Source organism: Meriones unguiculatus, chromosome 9 (assembly GCF_030254825.1).
Source record: "Meriones unguiculatus strain TT.TT164.6M chromosome 9, Bangor_MerUng_6.1, whole genome shotgun sequence".
NCBI lineage: Eukaryota > Metazoa > Chordata > Mammalia > Rodentia > Muridae > Meriones > Meriones unguiculatus.
Genome location: NC_083357.1, coordinates 31,651,392 through 31,667,920, shown reverse-complemented (window position 1 = coordinate 31,667,920; position 16,529 = coordinate 31,651,392). Strand labels below are relative to the sequence as shown.

Here is a 16,529-nt window from a genome sequence, read left to right as displayed (position 1 = left end):
TCCATCCTAGCAGTATTTTTTGTCTATTTAAACGCATGTTAATGTCATTGAAACTGAGCCACAGGATGATCTGAGTGGCACTTATTTACTGAGCCACTCAGCTCCCCTCATCAACAATAGTGGACAGGAAGTGCAGCCTTTCACAGCCCTTCATGGTCAACAGTGCTCTGTGCCTGCTGTCAAGGGTCAACTTTTCATCTTTTCTCCATACTAAAGGAGCTTCATGTGACAATTTCATACCAGATTGTCCTTTCTGTCCAGCCACAGAAATAATTAGAGCGTGCTGTAGGTGAGAATTATTTTTTGTTAGCTCCAAAACTTCTGTAAGGTAAAGGCTTACAGTGTTAAGGGTGTAGAAAATTAGCATGGATGGGGGATCCATGTCTTTTGTCAAAAAAAAAAAAAAAAGAATTCCACAAGGAGGGGAAAGATTCTATACAAGATTGATTTTAATGTTTTCTTTCAAGTCAATTGCCCATCTAAGCTAAAACTCAGATCCCTTGGCATTCTGTCCCCTTCCCACAGTTCTTTACCTGATGAGCTAACTCACTGGCCCTCTAGATTCTTATAACTTGACATAATGCATGTACTGTGTAAATACTTGTATGATATTTTAGTAACTAATTTCATGAAAAGTTTCTATATCTCTGGTTTCGATAGAAATCCATGTTTTTTGAGTATCTTCTATCTGCAGTTAGTTGCGCCTGTGAATATACCATCTCTGGGTATGGAAGATAAAGCGTAGAGCTTTATAACAGTTCATTCCTCTTCTGTGTCATTTTCCTGTGGGCTGGAAAGCATTCATGCATAGACTGGAATTTGGAAATCTTGTATTTACATTTTCCAATTAAAGCTACAGAGATGGTGGCTGTCAGAATAAGCTTGAGCAACTCACAAAATTGGGAAACTAAAGGCTTACAGGTAAATTCCAGTGTTTAAGTGTGCAGATCTTCATATGTCTCATCAGGTTTCACGAGATCAGCGTGTGACTAATCAGGCTTCCGTGCTGAACACTTTCAACGTGCTGAACACTTTCAATTTACATTTTCCCAAAGAGAAGAAGTGAGTTCCATAAGCACAGGAGTGTTTTCATTCACGTTCCCAAGAGTTTAGTTATTGCTTAAAGCCACACAGCTCTTGTGCAGTAACTGGGGCTATTTGCACCCCCCCCCCATTTCATATGGGTACTGTCTCACCCCAAGCCCAATCTCTTCTTCCTTGTGTTAGAAACTGCTGGGATGTGGATGGTACACCGAGGGGCTCTGTGGGCATGAGATTTGTTGAGTTTGGAAGATACCATCCAGAAAATCAGTAATTATACAAGTATTTTCAGTAAGAAAAAGACCTTGGATTTAATTTATTCTAATTTATACGTGACATAATGAAACCCTAGTCATGAAGTAAGTTGTGATGAACATAGATATTAATAATTTTACTGTTTAGAATTGCTGGGACTTGGTTAATGCTAACCACTAAAGCTAAGAGATAGAGAAGCTAAAGACAGGTAGAGAATTAGGGACTTGACTAAAAAGCATGGGATTAAGAATGAGCTCTCTGCCATCACTGCCCAAGTGACTTCATTCAAATCATATGATCTGAACTTGTTCATCTGTGAAGTTAAGATAATTTCAGTTTGGAGCTTTTGTGAGGATCATGTGGTATTATACTGGTTAAATTGCCTCATGTTGCCTGGAAGTTTTAAGTTTTCTGTAAGTATTACTGTCAAGAGCATTAGATTTACTGGTTGATAACAAAAAATTGGGTATCATGGTTATTTGGGGAATTTGGAAGGCAGGCACATGTTTCACTGGAGACTAGGCCCAGGCTTCCCGTGAGGAAAGTGTGCACTCCCTACTGAACTGCATCCTAGCCCCGGGAGGTCTTCGCTACTGTGTGTTCTGTATTGGATTGTGACTACTCTGGACTGGTGTACATTGTTTAGTCAATCTTTTTTCTTTATTTTCTTCCTACCTCAAAGTTTTTAGTATTTTTTTAAATGACAGGACAATAGAAATTTTGGCTTTGGGTGGTTTTGGAAAGGCCAACATTTGCAGTCAAGGATCCATGAAAGATGGCTAGGAAAGCCGTCTGGTGCAACTGAGAGATAGAGTGGCACGTGGATTCAAGTGTGAATTGATGTGTAGGCATGCTCTTGACTTAGATTCCTAAACTGGACCACAGGAGAAAGAATTTCGTTGGTGTAATCTTAGTTGTTAGCATGAGTTTTTGAAAATACTTCCGAGTTGAGGGGGAGAAGCAGAAACCCTAAGCACCACATAAAACAAACTTCTATTTCCTTTTATTGCACTTGGTAAGGGTTATTAAGAATGTAATTCTTTCTGCTTGCTATGTGATTAGCAGCCAAGCCTTTTGGGGGTAAATTTCCATTGCAAGGTTCTTGTTATCGTAAATGGAACTAGCATGCCTAATTCTCTTTCCTCCATATTGAATCCATACCCTTTAGGTCTAATGGCAGGCTGAAAGTGATTCCAATTCTCCAATGTTGATTCTGGGCCATATGTTAGCACTAATTATATAAATGAGACTTGGTGGAAATGTGACATGCTAAGCATTCCAAGCTTAAGGAATTATTTAAATGAATTCTAGCTGCGGCGATAGGGAGCAGAGGCATGGAAATTCGCACACAGGTTTTGAGCAGATGTTAGCAGGCTGGTGCGGCCCTCCATTGTCTTTATTTGCCTAACTGGAAGGACTGCTGGTGGAACATTGTATCAGAATATTTTAAGGTGCCATTTCTGTGAAAATTGTACTTTACACCTACAGATGGAACCATTTTCTGAATACATAGAGTAGAATGACAGTATAGCTAAGGCCAAAGTCAGCAGCATTTGATGTGTGTGAAAATCTAAAATTTGTTGGAGTTAGTTGTCACAGTTATTATATTCTAGAGTCAGGAGATTGGTAAAATAACACTTCGTTGCAATACCAAACATACCTGAAGTTAGGTTTTTAAAACGAGAGGGGAAAGAATCATGGGGATACAGTGAAAAGGAATGATACTATTATAAATGGACAGTCCTTCCTGAAAGTGTGTAACAATACAGAATTGTTTTTTAGGAATACACCAGGAGGTATAGGATCCTAAGTTCTAAGGTGATTCAGCAGTTCTCAACCTATAGGTCATGATCCCTTTGACAAACCTCTATTTCCAAAAAATATTTACATTATGATTTATGACAGTAGCAAAATTACAGTTATGAAAAAGCAATGGAATGATTTTATGGTTGGGCTCACTAAAACATGAGGGACATTATTAAATGTTTATAGCACTGGAAAGGGTGAGAAGCACTGTGATAGAAGGTTAGCTCACAGCCTGTCCCTGGAGGTGGCAACATCTTGGCCCCCTGATCCACATCCCAGCTTCACAACAGAGGTAGACCACACTGTCCTGACTTCTATGTTCTCTGAACATGAGACCCTCCATGAGAACTGTACGCTCAGCTCCCACATAGACCAGTGCCTGGTGCACTGTAGGTAATTGTTGCTAAAATTATGGGAATATCTAATGTTTGTAGAAGACTTAAATGCACACTAAATATCTCACTGGGTGGCCCACACTGCCCTAGAACTTTCTGTGTAGCCCAAACTTTCTGTGTAGCTTCAAACTCATCCTTCCACTTTAGCCTTCTTCCAAACTGTAGGGATAGTAGTCACAAGCACCGTACCTGGCTGGAACTTAACTGTGTATTGAGTGCTGAATGCCATTGTCTTGCGTAACCCATACTGGTGTGTTCTGTGATAGAGTCTGCTTTCATCTGAGGAGTGTGCACTAAGGCTAAAGAGGTTAAACAATGTGCCGAGCACCTCACATATAGAAGCGGTAGGCAGGGCTGGAGTTTGAGCTAGGAATGACCATCTGTGACTGTCAGCTGGAGCCTGCAGACTACCACTGTGATGTCCTTGACAGTCAAGTGGATGCTGCTGGTCAAGTGTCCTGTACTTGTTTCCCCAGCACTAGTGACATGAGTTAATATGAGCCCAATTGCCACTTCATCCAGTGGCCGTGTTGTGATTGTACTAACTGTGTCATGAGCGCCCAGCAGCTTTACCTGACATCATCTAAAAGGGAAGAGCTAAACTGACTGGGAACATGTAATGTCCCTCTGACTATAAAAGCTTTGTGGCATTGAGTTTCATGGGGTTAAAATCAGAGCACAAATGACAGCACACAATTTCTAGAGGTGAGTTGTGAAATGACTATGACATAGAAATTGTATCAGCTGGATACTATTCACATGAGGAATGGTGTCATAGCTTCAATTAACAAATGTTTGATATGCCATTAAATTGTGTGATTTATTTCTAAAAATGAACTTTAATTGGCATACAAAGTATTAGGTTTCATCATGGAATTTTCAAACAATTTGTTTCTGTTGTCCCTCCTCTTGTCCACGCCCACCCTTCCCTTTATGCACACTACCTCCATTAACTTTCTTTCTCCTTTCATAGCCACGTGTTGTATTGCCCACCCCCATTTCCTCAACCACTCTTTTTCCTCTTGTTGTCCCCTCTCTGTTTTTTCATAGTCTGTACCTGCACTCTCACCCACATGCACACATATTTGTAAACACTAAAAACTTGGATTACCTTATGAGAAAGAACATGAAATATTTATCTTTTTGAGTTTTTGCCATCTTGCTTACCAGATTCCCAATGCATCCATACACTCTAATTTCATTTTTCTTTATAATTCTATAAAACTACATTGTGTATACACTACACTTCTAATACGTCTTCATGTATTGACAGACATCTAGACTGGTTATAGGCCCTTGCGATTGTGAGTAGTAAGGTAGTAACTCTGGAGTGCTCTGTTGTAGAACACAAGCTCTTTGAGTGTATATCCAGGAGTGACATAGATGGGTCATACTGATGGCCATAATGGCTATGCCAGTTTGTACCCCCCCCCCAGAAATTAAGGGTTCCCCTTTCTCTTCATCCTCACAAACATTGGTTATCACCTGTTTTCTTGGAATTACAATTCTAACTCCATGTACAGATGGGCTGTCAACATGCTTTTAAGTATCATTTCCATGGTGGTGGTAGATGCTGAACACTTCCTAAAACATTTCTTGTTCATTTGTGTTTCTTCTTTTGAGAATGGTCTGTTCACTAGCCAATTTATTGATACATAAAACCAATATATATCTATGTAATTATTTATTTATTGAAAGGCTTTTTGCCTCTTAGTTTCTGAAGTAATTTTGCTGTTTTGTTTCTGTGCATTATAGATACTAACACACTTTCTGCAGCTGGCAAAGATTATCTCCCATTTAGTAGACACTTTGTTGGAAGTCCTCTGCTGTGTAGAAACCTGCTCATTTCATGCAGTCCCATTTGACAATTTGGGTAGGTGTTTCTTGTGTTACTTGGGCATCATAGAAAATTCTTGCCTAAACCTATTTCTTGAAGTGTTTCTCATTTCAGTCCAGTGTGTTTGGGGCGGGGAGAGAGGTGGTTAAGCTAGTCTGTGGTGCCATGTGAATTGATGTTTGAGCTGAGAGATACAACTCTAGCCACAATCTTCTCCAGGTGGGTGTCCAGTTTTGCCAGAACAATTTATTGAATGGGCTGTCTTTTTCCAGTTATTTTGACACCTTTGTTGGAAATTAGTTGGCCACAGCTGTGTGAATTTATTTCTGGGTCCTCTATTATGTTCTATTGGTCAGTATGTTGTTTTCAGTGCCAGTACCAGTTACTCTACAGTATAATTTGAGGTTAGACATTGTGCTATCTTCAGCATTATTGTGTCTTCTTAAGATTGGGCTGTCCATGGTTTGTATTTTCTATATGAATTTTAGGATTGTTTTTCTAGTTATGTGCAGAGCAACACTGGAATTTTGATAAACATTGCATTGAAGATGTAAATCACTCAATAGGATAGCCATTCTCACAGTTTTCTTCTAATCAAGGAGAATGAAAGATTTATCACCTAATAGGTCTTCTGTGATTTCTTTCTTCATTGTTGGTGAAGGTTTTTTGTGGTCGTATGAATATATTTGTTTTTCTTTGCAAACATGGCTTTCTAGTATCATGTATACCAAACACAGTATTTACAATTTTAGGTTGGCATAATATATAACAGTAAACCTGATCTGCCAAGATTGGGGAAATAGCTACAACTATTCCTTTTCAAAGGAATTTGGTACTTATTTTTGCATTGATGTCTGACAGTCTTGGTGCCTTCATAGAGTACTGAATGAATGTCAGTACTCTAAGGTGAGAGGGTCTATAGCCCCAAAGTTTTGAACTGAAACCCTATCAGGTTGACAGCGGAAGGTGTGTGTGTGTGTGTGTGTGTGTGTGTGTGTGTGTTTGTGTGTGTGTGTAAATCAATGCCAATGATACTGAGATCTAAGTGGTGACCATGGAGGGGCTGTGAATTTTCTGGGTATCCACAATTTTAGAGACCTCAGTTCACAAGCTTTTCTTCAGTGTCATGCTTATCCAGTTCCCACAGTATCAAAGAAAGATAGCTTCTTTGAAGGAGCATTTTCAGAGTTGTACTCTTGTTTTTCTTTTCTGCCAAAAAGTAAAGGGAATTCCCTTGGAACATTTGATCACTACAACATCTTTATATGCTGGCCTGCTGCCACCAGACAGCAAACCTGAGTGAAGACATATTTCTCATTCTCCCTGACACAGCCTAGAGCTCCCTGGGGGTATCAACGCTGTCTGAGGCAGCAAGGTGTCTATGGGGTTTAGGCTGGCAAGCAGTAAGGCCAGTTTGTACTTGCTGTTATTATTCTTTCAAGCTGATAATAACTCAAAAGTTTATTTGCCACTTACTCTCTTTAGAACTCTTGGATGCTAATTCTTCAAGCTGTCCTGAAAAGCCCCATGTATTATATAAGCATAATTGAAATTCAAGTGGCTGTATAGTAGGTGAACGATAGTACTAATTTTATGATAAGTCAACTACTTCACAGTGAAAATTACATAACCCAACCTATTGCCCTTAGAAACTAAGAAGTGACGGGAAGCTGGGAACAGTGTCTGGGTCCTTAAGAATGCTCTTCTTTCTGTGCAGAATGTTTTGCTGATATGAACAAGCAATTTCTGTTAGAACATTAAGTACACATTCTTGGGGAAAGCTGTATTTTGGACTATGATATATTAACAGTGAAAAGGCTAATGGGTAAGGTGGAGTTAAAACGAAGCAGACCAAAGATGTATAATGTGATCTCATATTCTCAGGATGGGTAGGCATAATTTAAAAAATACAGATGCTCCAACAGTTCATAGATGGGGTAAAAGCTAGGGAGGGCCAACTCAAAGCCTTGGATCTGGGCTTAAATGGTAGCTGAGTTGGTCAGCCCACCAGCTTCCACTTTGCTCAGTGAGTAGTGGGGCCAGCTTTCCTGCCTGCAGCAGCCAGCAGGGTGATCGCTCTCCCAAACTCATGCTCATGCCATCAGGGCCAACTCTCCTGCACCAGGGAGAGCTTGAAGGGACCAGTCCTGCAGAACCAAAGCTGCAGGATCTCGGTGACACAGAGCAACAACAGGATATCCGAGAAGAGTGCTGGTGAGGATCCAGTATTGATAGCAAAGCATAAACCAGATGCCTTGAACAAGACCAACGACTTGTTGCAATGAGCGTTTGAAAGTGAAGCTGTTTGGACAGAAGGGTATACTCTGTGACACACTGTAACATACTGAAACTTTCATGGAGAGCTTTGTTCTTGTTTTTATTTTTTTATTTTGGGGGGGAGGTTTCTATAGTGGAAGATAGATGTGATGGAATGGGGAGATGAGTGGGATTGTAGTGTATGATGTGAAATTCACAAAAAATCAATGAAAAAGTTAAAAACATGAATGCATTGAAGAGACATGTTAAATTCCTTATGCTATATGCATACATTAAATATTATATCTTCTCCTTTAAAAGAAAAGTGACTAGGCAGATAAAATTGGGGTGGAGTCACAGAGGCCGATGAGTATTATAGATAAGATGTATATTATTACATACAAGATATAGAGAAACATAAAGTTTTCCAAGACAAGATTTTTGGCCACGCCGAGTGATGAGTAGACATATGGGTGAAACGTGGAAAGTGTTCCCCACTTCCTTTACTGTGAGAACATGTTGTTCAGCTTCTGTGATTTACTGTGAGCCATCCACATCCAGGAAAACTTCCGCAGGGTCCCACAGAATGCTTCTTTAGAATGATGTCATTACTGAGATTACTGAGTCCATGGCATTAACATATGCTGCAGAAGTATGTTTTGCAGCAAAAGAGACTGACTTTATCAGAATATTTAAGTTGTAATTCACACAATTGATTCTGGCTATTTTATGTGTGAAGAGTTTTGCCTTTAGTTTTAGTTTGAGATCTCAAATGCCAGTGCTTCCCTTCAGAGGCTCCCTATGCCTCTGGCTCAGGTATTTCAGTCCTGTCTTTTGATAACTGAATAGGTGTTTTTTGGACTGTGGCAATAACTTAGGAATATTCTCAGGAAACATTTACTATTTTTAATGTCTCATTAAATAGCATGCATCTGAGTATTTAGAACCTCCCTCCAAAAATTATTAAATTTTATTTACTTATCTCTGTGAATATGTTTGTGTGTGTGTGTCATTTGTGGGCATGCGCATGCAACAACAAACAAATATGCAGCTTGAAGGATTTCGTACTCCCTTTCTGCCATGTGAACCCTAGTGATCAAACTCAGGTCTTTGAGCTTGGAGGCATGTCCCCTTGCCCACTGAGCAATCTCACTGGGTTGAACCTTGTTGGCATCTACACAAGCATCATTTAATGATGGATTGCCACAGTTCCCGTACAGTCCAGGAAGCCTTGCTGGCAGGCCATAAGCAATTCTCAGGTCAATCGCCTGCATGTTTCCTCCAATGATGGGAGACAACTGAAGGGCATTCTAGAAAGAAACAGTTGAAGTCTAGTGATCTCCAGTCTGCATTCGTCCATTGGTATGAACCCAGGTAGGCTGCAGAGACCTCTGTCAGCAGTATCGAGGAGTCCAGAGAAAGGATTCTGGGGGATACAGATACAACCAAGACTCAGAGTTGAAGTTCTAGCTCTTCAGTTAGTAGCCAGGTGGGAGGCTCAATAAAGGCGGAAATGATCCTGCCTGTGAGCATTCTTTGGTCTGAGGCTAGGCGACCTCTCACATTTGTGTCCACTTTTGTGACATGATGCTATCATCTGTGAATCCTATGCAGGAGAATCACACAGCTGAGTTTTTAAATCATGTACAAGCTGGGCGCCGCAGCACATGCCTGTGATTTCAGCACTCAGGGAGGTAGAGGCAGGCAGATCTCTGCAAGTTTGAGGCCAACCTGGTCTATGAAGTAAGTCCAGGACAGCCAAGGCTACACAGAGAAACCAGGTCTTAATAGACTAAAGAAAAAAAAAGGAAAAAAATCACACACACACAAAAGTCACAGAATTGTACGCCAGTTCCAATCTGTTGTTGGGCCATGTTATAGCTATTCTTCCACAGGTAAAGCTCAAGCTAGAGGTTAGACAGCTTGCTATGGTTTCTCTTTTGTTAATTGAAATTTAAGATGGAAAATTTTCCCTTGCTGTGACTCAGTGTTGCTTAATGAGTCATCCACAGACCCTTGAAGTCCCTGCCCCCGTCCCATCTGTGTGGAGAGGCACTACCTTCATGTTTTAGCTCCTCTGCAGAGCCAGGTCAAGGAGCACAGCCTGAGCCCTGAGGGGTCAGGGCCTCCTGGGCCCTGGCTGCCATTGCAGCATGCACATGTGGGACTCCTTGGTGCACGTCCTTGTTCTTAGAATCACAACTGCGCATCACTGTTAAGATGTAAGATTTAGAGTTACCCACATCAACTCAGTGCCTGTGTCTGTGACTGTTTCCTGGTGAATAACTGAGGGGAAGACTTCGATGTGGTTGGCACCATCCCATGAGCTGGGGCCAGCGGAGGGCTTGATGGAATCCAAGTGGGGAAGGAGAAAACTAACGGGGTGCCAGCCTTCCTCTGTCTCTGCTTCCCGACCTGCCGTGCCTCCCACATTGTGAAGGACGGAGCCCTCTTAGAAACAGTGAGCCAAATTACATGTGTCCTCCCATGAGTGTTTCTTTCAGGTGTTGTGATCATAGCAATGTCCAGGTCAGTAATTCAGAAGGTAAAGGAGGTAGCTCTCTGATGCGGAGCTTCAGCTCTCACTCAGCTAGCAGAATGGAGCTGTTTCCTCCCACCATCTCTGGCTGTGGGGTTAGGTTGCTGAGGGAGAACCTGCCTAACTCCCTGCAACTGCGTTGTACACGATGCTCTTGAGAAGTGTCGGGTAACTGTTTACAGTCACGGCTTATGTGGCCATTGCACACAGTACCATTCTCTCCTTCCTTGAATTTATTATGCAAATTAGTGAACTTCTGAATCACTTATATGAAGCAGAGAATGCCATCAACTGAAGACCAAATGGAGCAAAGAAAGCTTACCAGAGTATCATATAGCAATTTGAAATTTATAAAATGATTCCAGTGCTCTCTATGAAGGCATGTAGTGATTAGCAAGCAACAAATCAAACATATGCGTTAAAACTGGAGGTGAGATTATATATTTATAGACTCCTCGGACAGAATCTGAATTGATTTAGATACCTGGAGGTATCTTGGAGTTTCACTCCACGCAGGATACTTCATTTAACGCTCTGATTCAAAGCTTTCTTTAATTGCAAAAACTCTTTATAACCTGGATGCTGTTTGGATAATTACAAGGGGAATTTGTTCTTTCAATTTTTCTTCCAGTACTCAGCATCCAAGTAAAGAAATAATGCTACCTGGATTGACACAGGTATGGAAAATTGACAAAGGCTTTACCAGCAAGAGACACTTCTGTTTGGATGGTATAGAAGATGGCAGATTCCAAGAAGGGATAGATGGTAGCAGGCAAAGCTTGTGTAACAAAAGCATCTTGCAGCAGCCTTTGTGAAGGCTAGCTTGTTAGCAGACAAGCTTTACCAATTAGATTATAAAGACTGATTTCTATTGTAGACCTCCGATTTTATTTTTGTTTTGGTATTTTCTTCTCAGTCTGTGCTTTCTTTGAAATTAATAGAACCTCTTAAAATGGCTGTCTATAAATTTTCTCCCCCACATATGTCTTGAAACAGTTTCATTCCTTCATTTAAAGCATTATAGCCATTTCAAAATGCTCTATTTTGTATTTAATTTCACCATCTCATATAAAATACATGTTCTTCACATAATTATGTAAAAATGGGTTTGGGAATGCCCTGGAGATCCATGTGATGGTCACATTAATAGAAGTCTAAGTAATAATAATCTCCTGTTTACATAAGATTTGATTTTCATGCCAGTTTTTTTAAAAAACATTTTAATATACCCAGAACACAGCTTTGCCCAAATATGCGAGTTTATTCTGGTCCACAGAATGCATTTGAACCATCGTACATGAGTTTTCCTGGCAGGATGTTTGATATTTTAGAGGTTAACATAATGAAGCAGAGATGAAAACCATTTTCCTGTTTGCTGTGACCAAAGCAACATGAAGATCAGTGAAGTTATTGGAACATAGGATGTGGAGGAGGAAGCAGAAAGAAAATATTTTCTTAAGCAAGGGACAGAGCAAGGGCATCAATACAGAAATTCATGAGAGCTAACGTGCCATGAGATGAATCATCAGCCTTTGCAAGAGAGGGCGTCTGCTCTACTGGCAGCACTAGAACCTTTGTGGAAATATGAGTCCCTGCCTAGCACTGGAAATTGTCCTGAAGTCCAGAATCCAGCTTAACACTGGGCAAACTGGAGCATGCTAGTTTATGTGCAGTTCCTGGAGGGGTCTGGAGCTTATTTACACTATCAGGAGATAGGATACTCTGACCCCTGTGCTCTGGTGAAAAGTGGGGAAGAGTTGGGGACTAGAAGGAAGAAAGAGCTAGGGACAGGGCTTATGAGGAAGTGCATGGGGAGTGGGGGTGGGTGGGAGTGGGGGTAGAGCTTTCCCTCTGGAGCTGATGCTCTGAACTTACCTGTCCAGTGACTTTAAGATCAGTTGACACTGCAGGGCTCTAATCAGAGTGAGAGCAGCCTGTAGAAAATGCAGAGTGCAGTCTGTTTGCAGTGGCTGTGTGTGCTCTCTCAGCAACCCCACGGATGGTCCCACTGGACTATAGCTGTTAGTCTAAGGGCAGGCTACTAACAACCCTTATGCTAAACTTCTAAAAGGGTAGGCTGACTGGAGGTTCTAAACAGGTACAACCATGGAGAAAAAAAGGCTTGCAGCTCTGGGCATTGAGCCTATAACTAGAGAACATGAATACACGGGGCCATGGCTAGAAGGCTAGGGCTCAGATCATGGATGCAATAAGAACTCCAGACTGTGTCCCTGGGACATTGGGTACTCAAGGAGGTATTCTAGTATTGACAGAAATGTGGAAGAGTCTGTGTAAATTAAATGGTATAAAATGCTTTCAAGATATCATGAGATTAATTTCACAATAAAAGAGTTCAGAGTCGATGGGATTAGTAATCTCACAGTCACTTCTTATGCACGTGGTACTGGCCTCTCTCTGGTGCACTCTTATGCAATACCTATCCTTGATCTGGTCCCAGAGGACGTTTATGAAATAATGTAAGAGAAAAAGCTGAATTTTCTGAACAAGAAGACATTGCCAAGTACTCCCCGAAAGAACAGAAGAGGCATGGGTGGTGCTGCTCCTTACTGCACTAGTTCAGCAATATGTCCAGGTAAACAGCTCATCCATCAGCCTTGCAAGGATGAAGCAAGGAGCCTTTGCACTCCCTTTGCATTTGTGATAACAGCTTCTGGGGTCTGCATTAGAGGGAATATGGTAACCCCTCCCAGATGTGAAATATTGACGGTATCTATGCTTGGGGGGATCTCTCACCAAGTTTTCTACCATTCACCTAAACACAAACAACTTCCTTAACCTCCTCCATAGTTCCCAGATCTGAAAGTAATGCTTGCTTCTTCAGTAGTATAAGCAATGGCTAGAGAAGTAGTCTAACAAATATTTCCATTTCACATTAACCAAATAGATTCCCCAACCTTTACAGACTAGAATATGGATCCCTGAGATTTTAAGCATGGCTTTCATCTTCTCAAGAATTCTTTTTGAGGCATTCCTTTCCTAAAGCTCATTGTTATCTTGACTACCACCCAGTGCTAACCATTTAGACCTTTAGACCTTTGTCCTGACAGGGCAAGGCTTTGTGAATGCTTCTGTCTCAGCCTTGTCCTTCTTTTCCAAGCCTCAGGCCAGGTACAATCAGAAGCACTCCTTGAAAGCCCCATTGTCCACAGGTCTGTGAGCTCACCCTTGACACCTTTCCTTTGCTATTGTATCTTCTTCCCTGGGGGATCCACTAAAAAGACATCAACGAACCTTCCGTTGCTTTAAATGTCCTATGTGACTCATTGGCTTGTGCTAAAGGTACCACAGCTACACTGTAAAAATATATTTTTGCCTTGAAAGTTTTATTTTAGAGAAAAAAAAACCACCTCTCATAATAAATATCAATTGTGAAAAATATGTATATTGTATCAGACTCTGCAGGTGGCAAAGTTAAACAGCTGTCCAATTACTTCGAATCCAGTGGATTCGCTGTGGATATGGCACTTTGAAGCGCTAACGGTTACAAAGCCTGAGCGGCGTCCGAGCTCCAGATGCCTGTGCAGGGAAAAGCTTATGAGCTGGGGTTCGTGAGGGTTGAATGCTCTTAAGTAGTGTTATGCATCTCTTTCATTTTAATAAGCTAAAACGAGTAATTCACTCTTTAGAAGATTTGATAAAAATCTTGGAAGTTTGCCAGCAGGCACTGTGGGAGGAAGAAATGCATATTCAAAGGGGAATGAAGGGGGAAAAGAAAAAAAAAAATCAAGAGGCCAAAGCCCGGAAAAGCAATCCACACTTGCTTTAATTTCTATAATACATTGAAACATCTTGGCTGGAGTTTCTGCTTTAAGGCCCTGAAGTTGAAACATCAACAGTGCAAGTCTTGCTGGAAGGCCAGTCTGAAGCCTGGTGCTTTCAAAAGCCCAAGAATATGTTCCTTGCATTGTGTTCCCCTCAGGCGACAGACCCTATGAACTCGAAGCTCGGTTCTGGATGTCAAAACACCTACCTGCAGTGGTGGTCGTTGCCATAGCAATAACTGGGTGATAGATAGCTAGATGATAGATAGGTGCTGAATAGATAGTAGATAAATGATCACATATGTCAGAAGAGGCCTTTGTGCCTAGAAAATTATAGATTTTTTTCAAAAACAATTCTACTGTCAAAACCAAAAATAGAACTCTCTGCTTTCCTCCCACACTGTGTTCATTCCCGTGTTCTTCCAAAGATTTCTTTCCATCACAGTTGTGCTGTGCTCCATAGTTGCTTCCCGACTTCACAAAGGATTCCGTCCTACTGTGGAAAGCAAGCATCTAGCAGATGGCCCCTGAGGTTTCCTTATTTCTCATTAATAGATGGTTTATTCACAGTTATTTTATTTTGTTGCACCCCCAGGTTTTTTTTTTATCACATTTTTCTTTCTTTCTATTTTTTCTTCTTTTATTTCTTTACTGTTATTCTGTGCCCCAGCACACCACCACCTTCAGCTTATATGATGCTGGAGATGGAAGCCAAGGTCTTCATTCAGGCCAGGCGAGTGTCTACCAATGCAGGTACACCAGAAGTCTCTAGGATGGCCTTGGTTGCATCACTAAGTATTGAGGCAATGAGATGGATCCCTGTCCCTGATGGTTCCATATCAGCCAGTTCCATGAAGATGGCTGTCCCTACAGAATACTAGCAACATTTGTCCATTGAGGAAATTTTTTTGAGAGAGCGTTGGCCAACTGATGGTAGTAGTCAGCTGTCCAGGCAGCAAGTGACGGTGATGGAGACGTACAGGCACAGGACCCACTGAAGATAAAAATCCATGGTTTTCCTCACAGCTATAATGCCCTTCATCCATAGCTAAAATACCATCAGCAACTCCACTTTAACATCAACTCTCCCATGAAATTCCCCAGTGTCTGTGGGTGCATTGCATGTCTGCCATGTTATTGGTCCTCTCTTTTCTATTCTTTTGTCAACACATGTATGTTGTACAGATATATAAGGATTCATATGTATGTCACTATCCCCAGTTAAAAGAAGAGCCTGAAGGATAGAGGCAAGCATGATGCATTTACATTGTTCTTTAACATGAATCTAGAAAGATTTATTGATTCAGCATTTGGGCCAATGAAGATGTTATATATAATATTTTAGCTTCCCAAGGGCAGTCAATTCGACTTAATTAAAAACAATATTAGTTTTTCCATAAAATGAAACATAAACTTGAAAAGCATTTCCCAGTTAATCGGTAAGTGCTAGGGGTTTTCGTGTTCATGAACACAAAACATGTATCCTCTGCGCTCTGCATAAAATCATACATACATCCACATGCTTGATTATTTCAACTTGTCTGTTTCTTCGCAAGTTTTTGCAGTCATATTTCCAGTTTGTGTCAGGAAGCATGATAAAGGGACAGGGCCAAAGCCTCTTGACAAGAGTGTTTGTCTAGCAGTATGTGTGAGGAAACAAAGGCTAGACTGGGAGCTGGCTTGCCTTCAGGCTCTGCCTCGTGGAAGCAGAGGTCAGTTTTAGACCCCAGGTGACTCCTCTGTGCTATCCCTCAGCAGTGAGCAGTCAACTTTGCTGTTCTTAGCTGGGTGCCACCTGATTTCCACTAACCTCTCTATGGGATCATCTAATCACTGGGAGCAAACTGTAGTTCCCTGTGATGTGGGCAGAGGTGATCTATGCGGAAAGTTTTGGTAGACTGGACAAAACTAGATCATGTCTCGCTTATTCTTAACATAAAGTATTTATGCCATGCAAACACCAGAGATATAAACAACCCAAGATAAAATATAAATGAACTAGATACTTACAAAACAATGAATTTTGAAAATCTGTTGTTATCTGAAACCAAGCAGAAGTTTAGAATGTATAAATTTTATGGTGCTGTGGACCCGAATCCTGAAGAGCCTGGCCTCTACCTCTTCTGTCCAGGACAGGCCAAATTCAGCACAGGCTATGGGCTAAGAAAATCTTTATCTCATGGTTTCTTCTGGGTGAGGGAGGTTGAATTCTGTTTCCCACTGAAATATCAGCAAGTGCTCCAAGCATCTCTGAGTCTCAGGGAGACCTGAGCCATCCCCAGCTTCTCGGAAGGCTCCATCAGCTGCTGTGAGGACACGATGAACTTCAGAATTAATGCTGTACTCAGGACTCCTCCTGATATGCCATCTAATAAAGGCAAGCAGAAAGTGCACTTTCTGTCCATAATTAGTCATGTGGTTTCCAGACATCTGCCAAAACAAGCATGAAGGCAATTAAGCAACAACAAAAACCGCCATTAACATGTCCCCCATCCTGAGTTTTAGGCTTGCATGCTCTCTTTAGGCTTTCTTTTCTTCTTTTCATTGATTGGTAAGTTTTCCTGGGGCGGCTCTCACACTGACCCCAGGCAGTGCCAGCTTGCATTATTCAGTGAGGA

General features: G+C 41.3%; 1 protein-coding gene across 2 annotated transcripts in view; it reads left to right on the top strand.

The window, feature by feature from the left end:
• The window catches only part of Rarb (retinoic acid receptor beta), a 648,239-nt gene that overhangs the window by 103,757 nt on the left and 527,953 nt on the right, over positions 1-16,529 (top strand). The window lies entirely within an intron of this gene.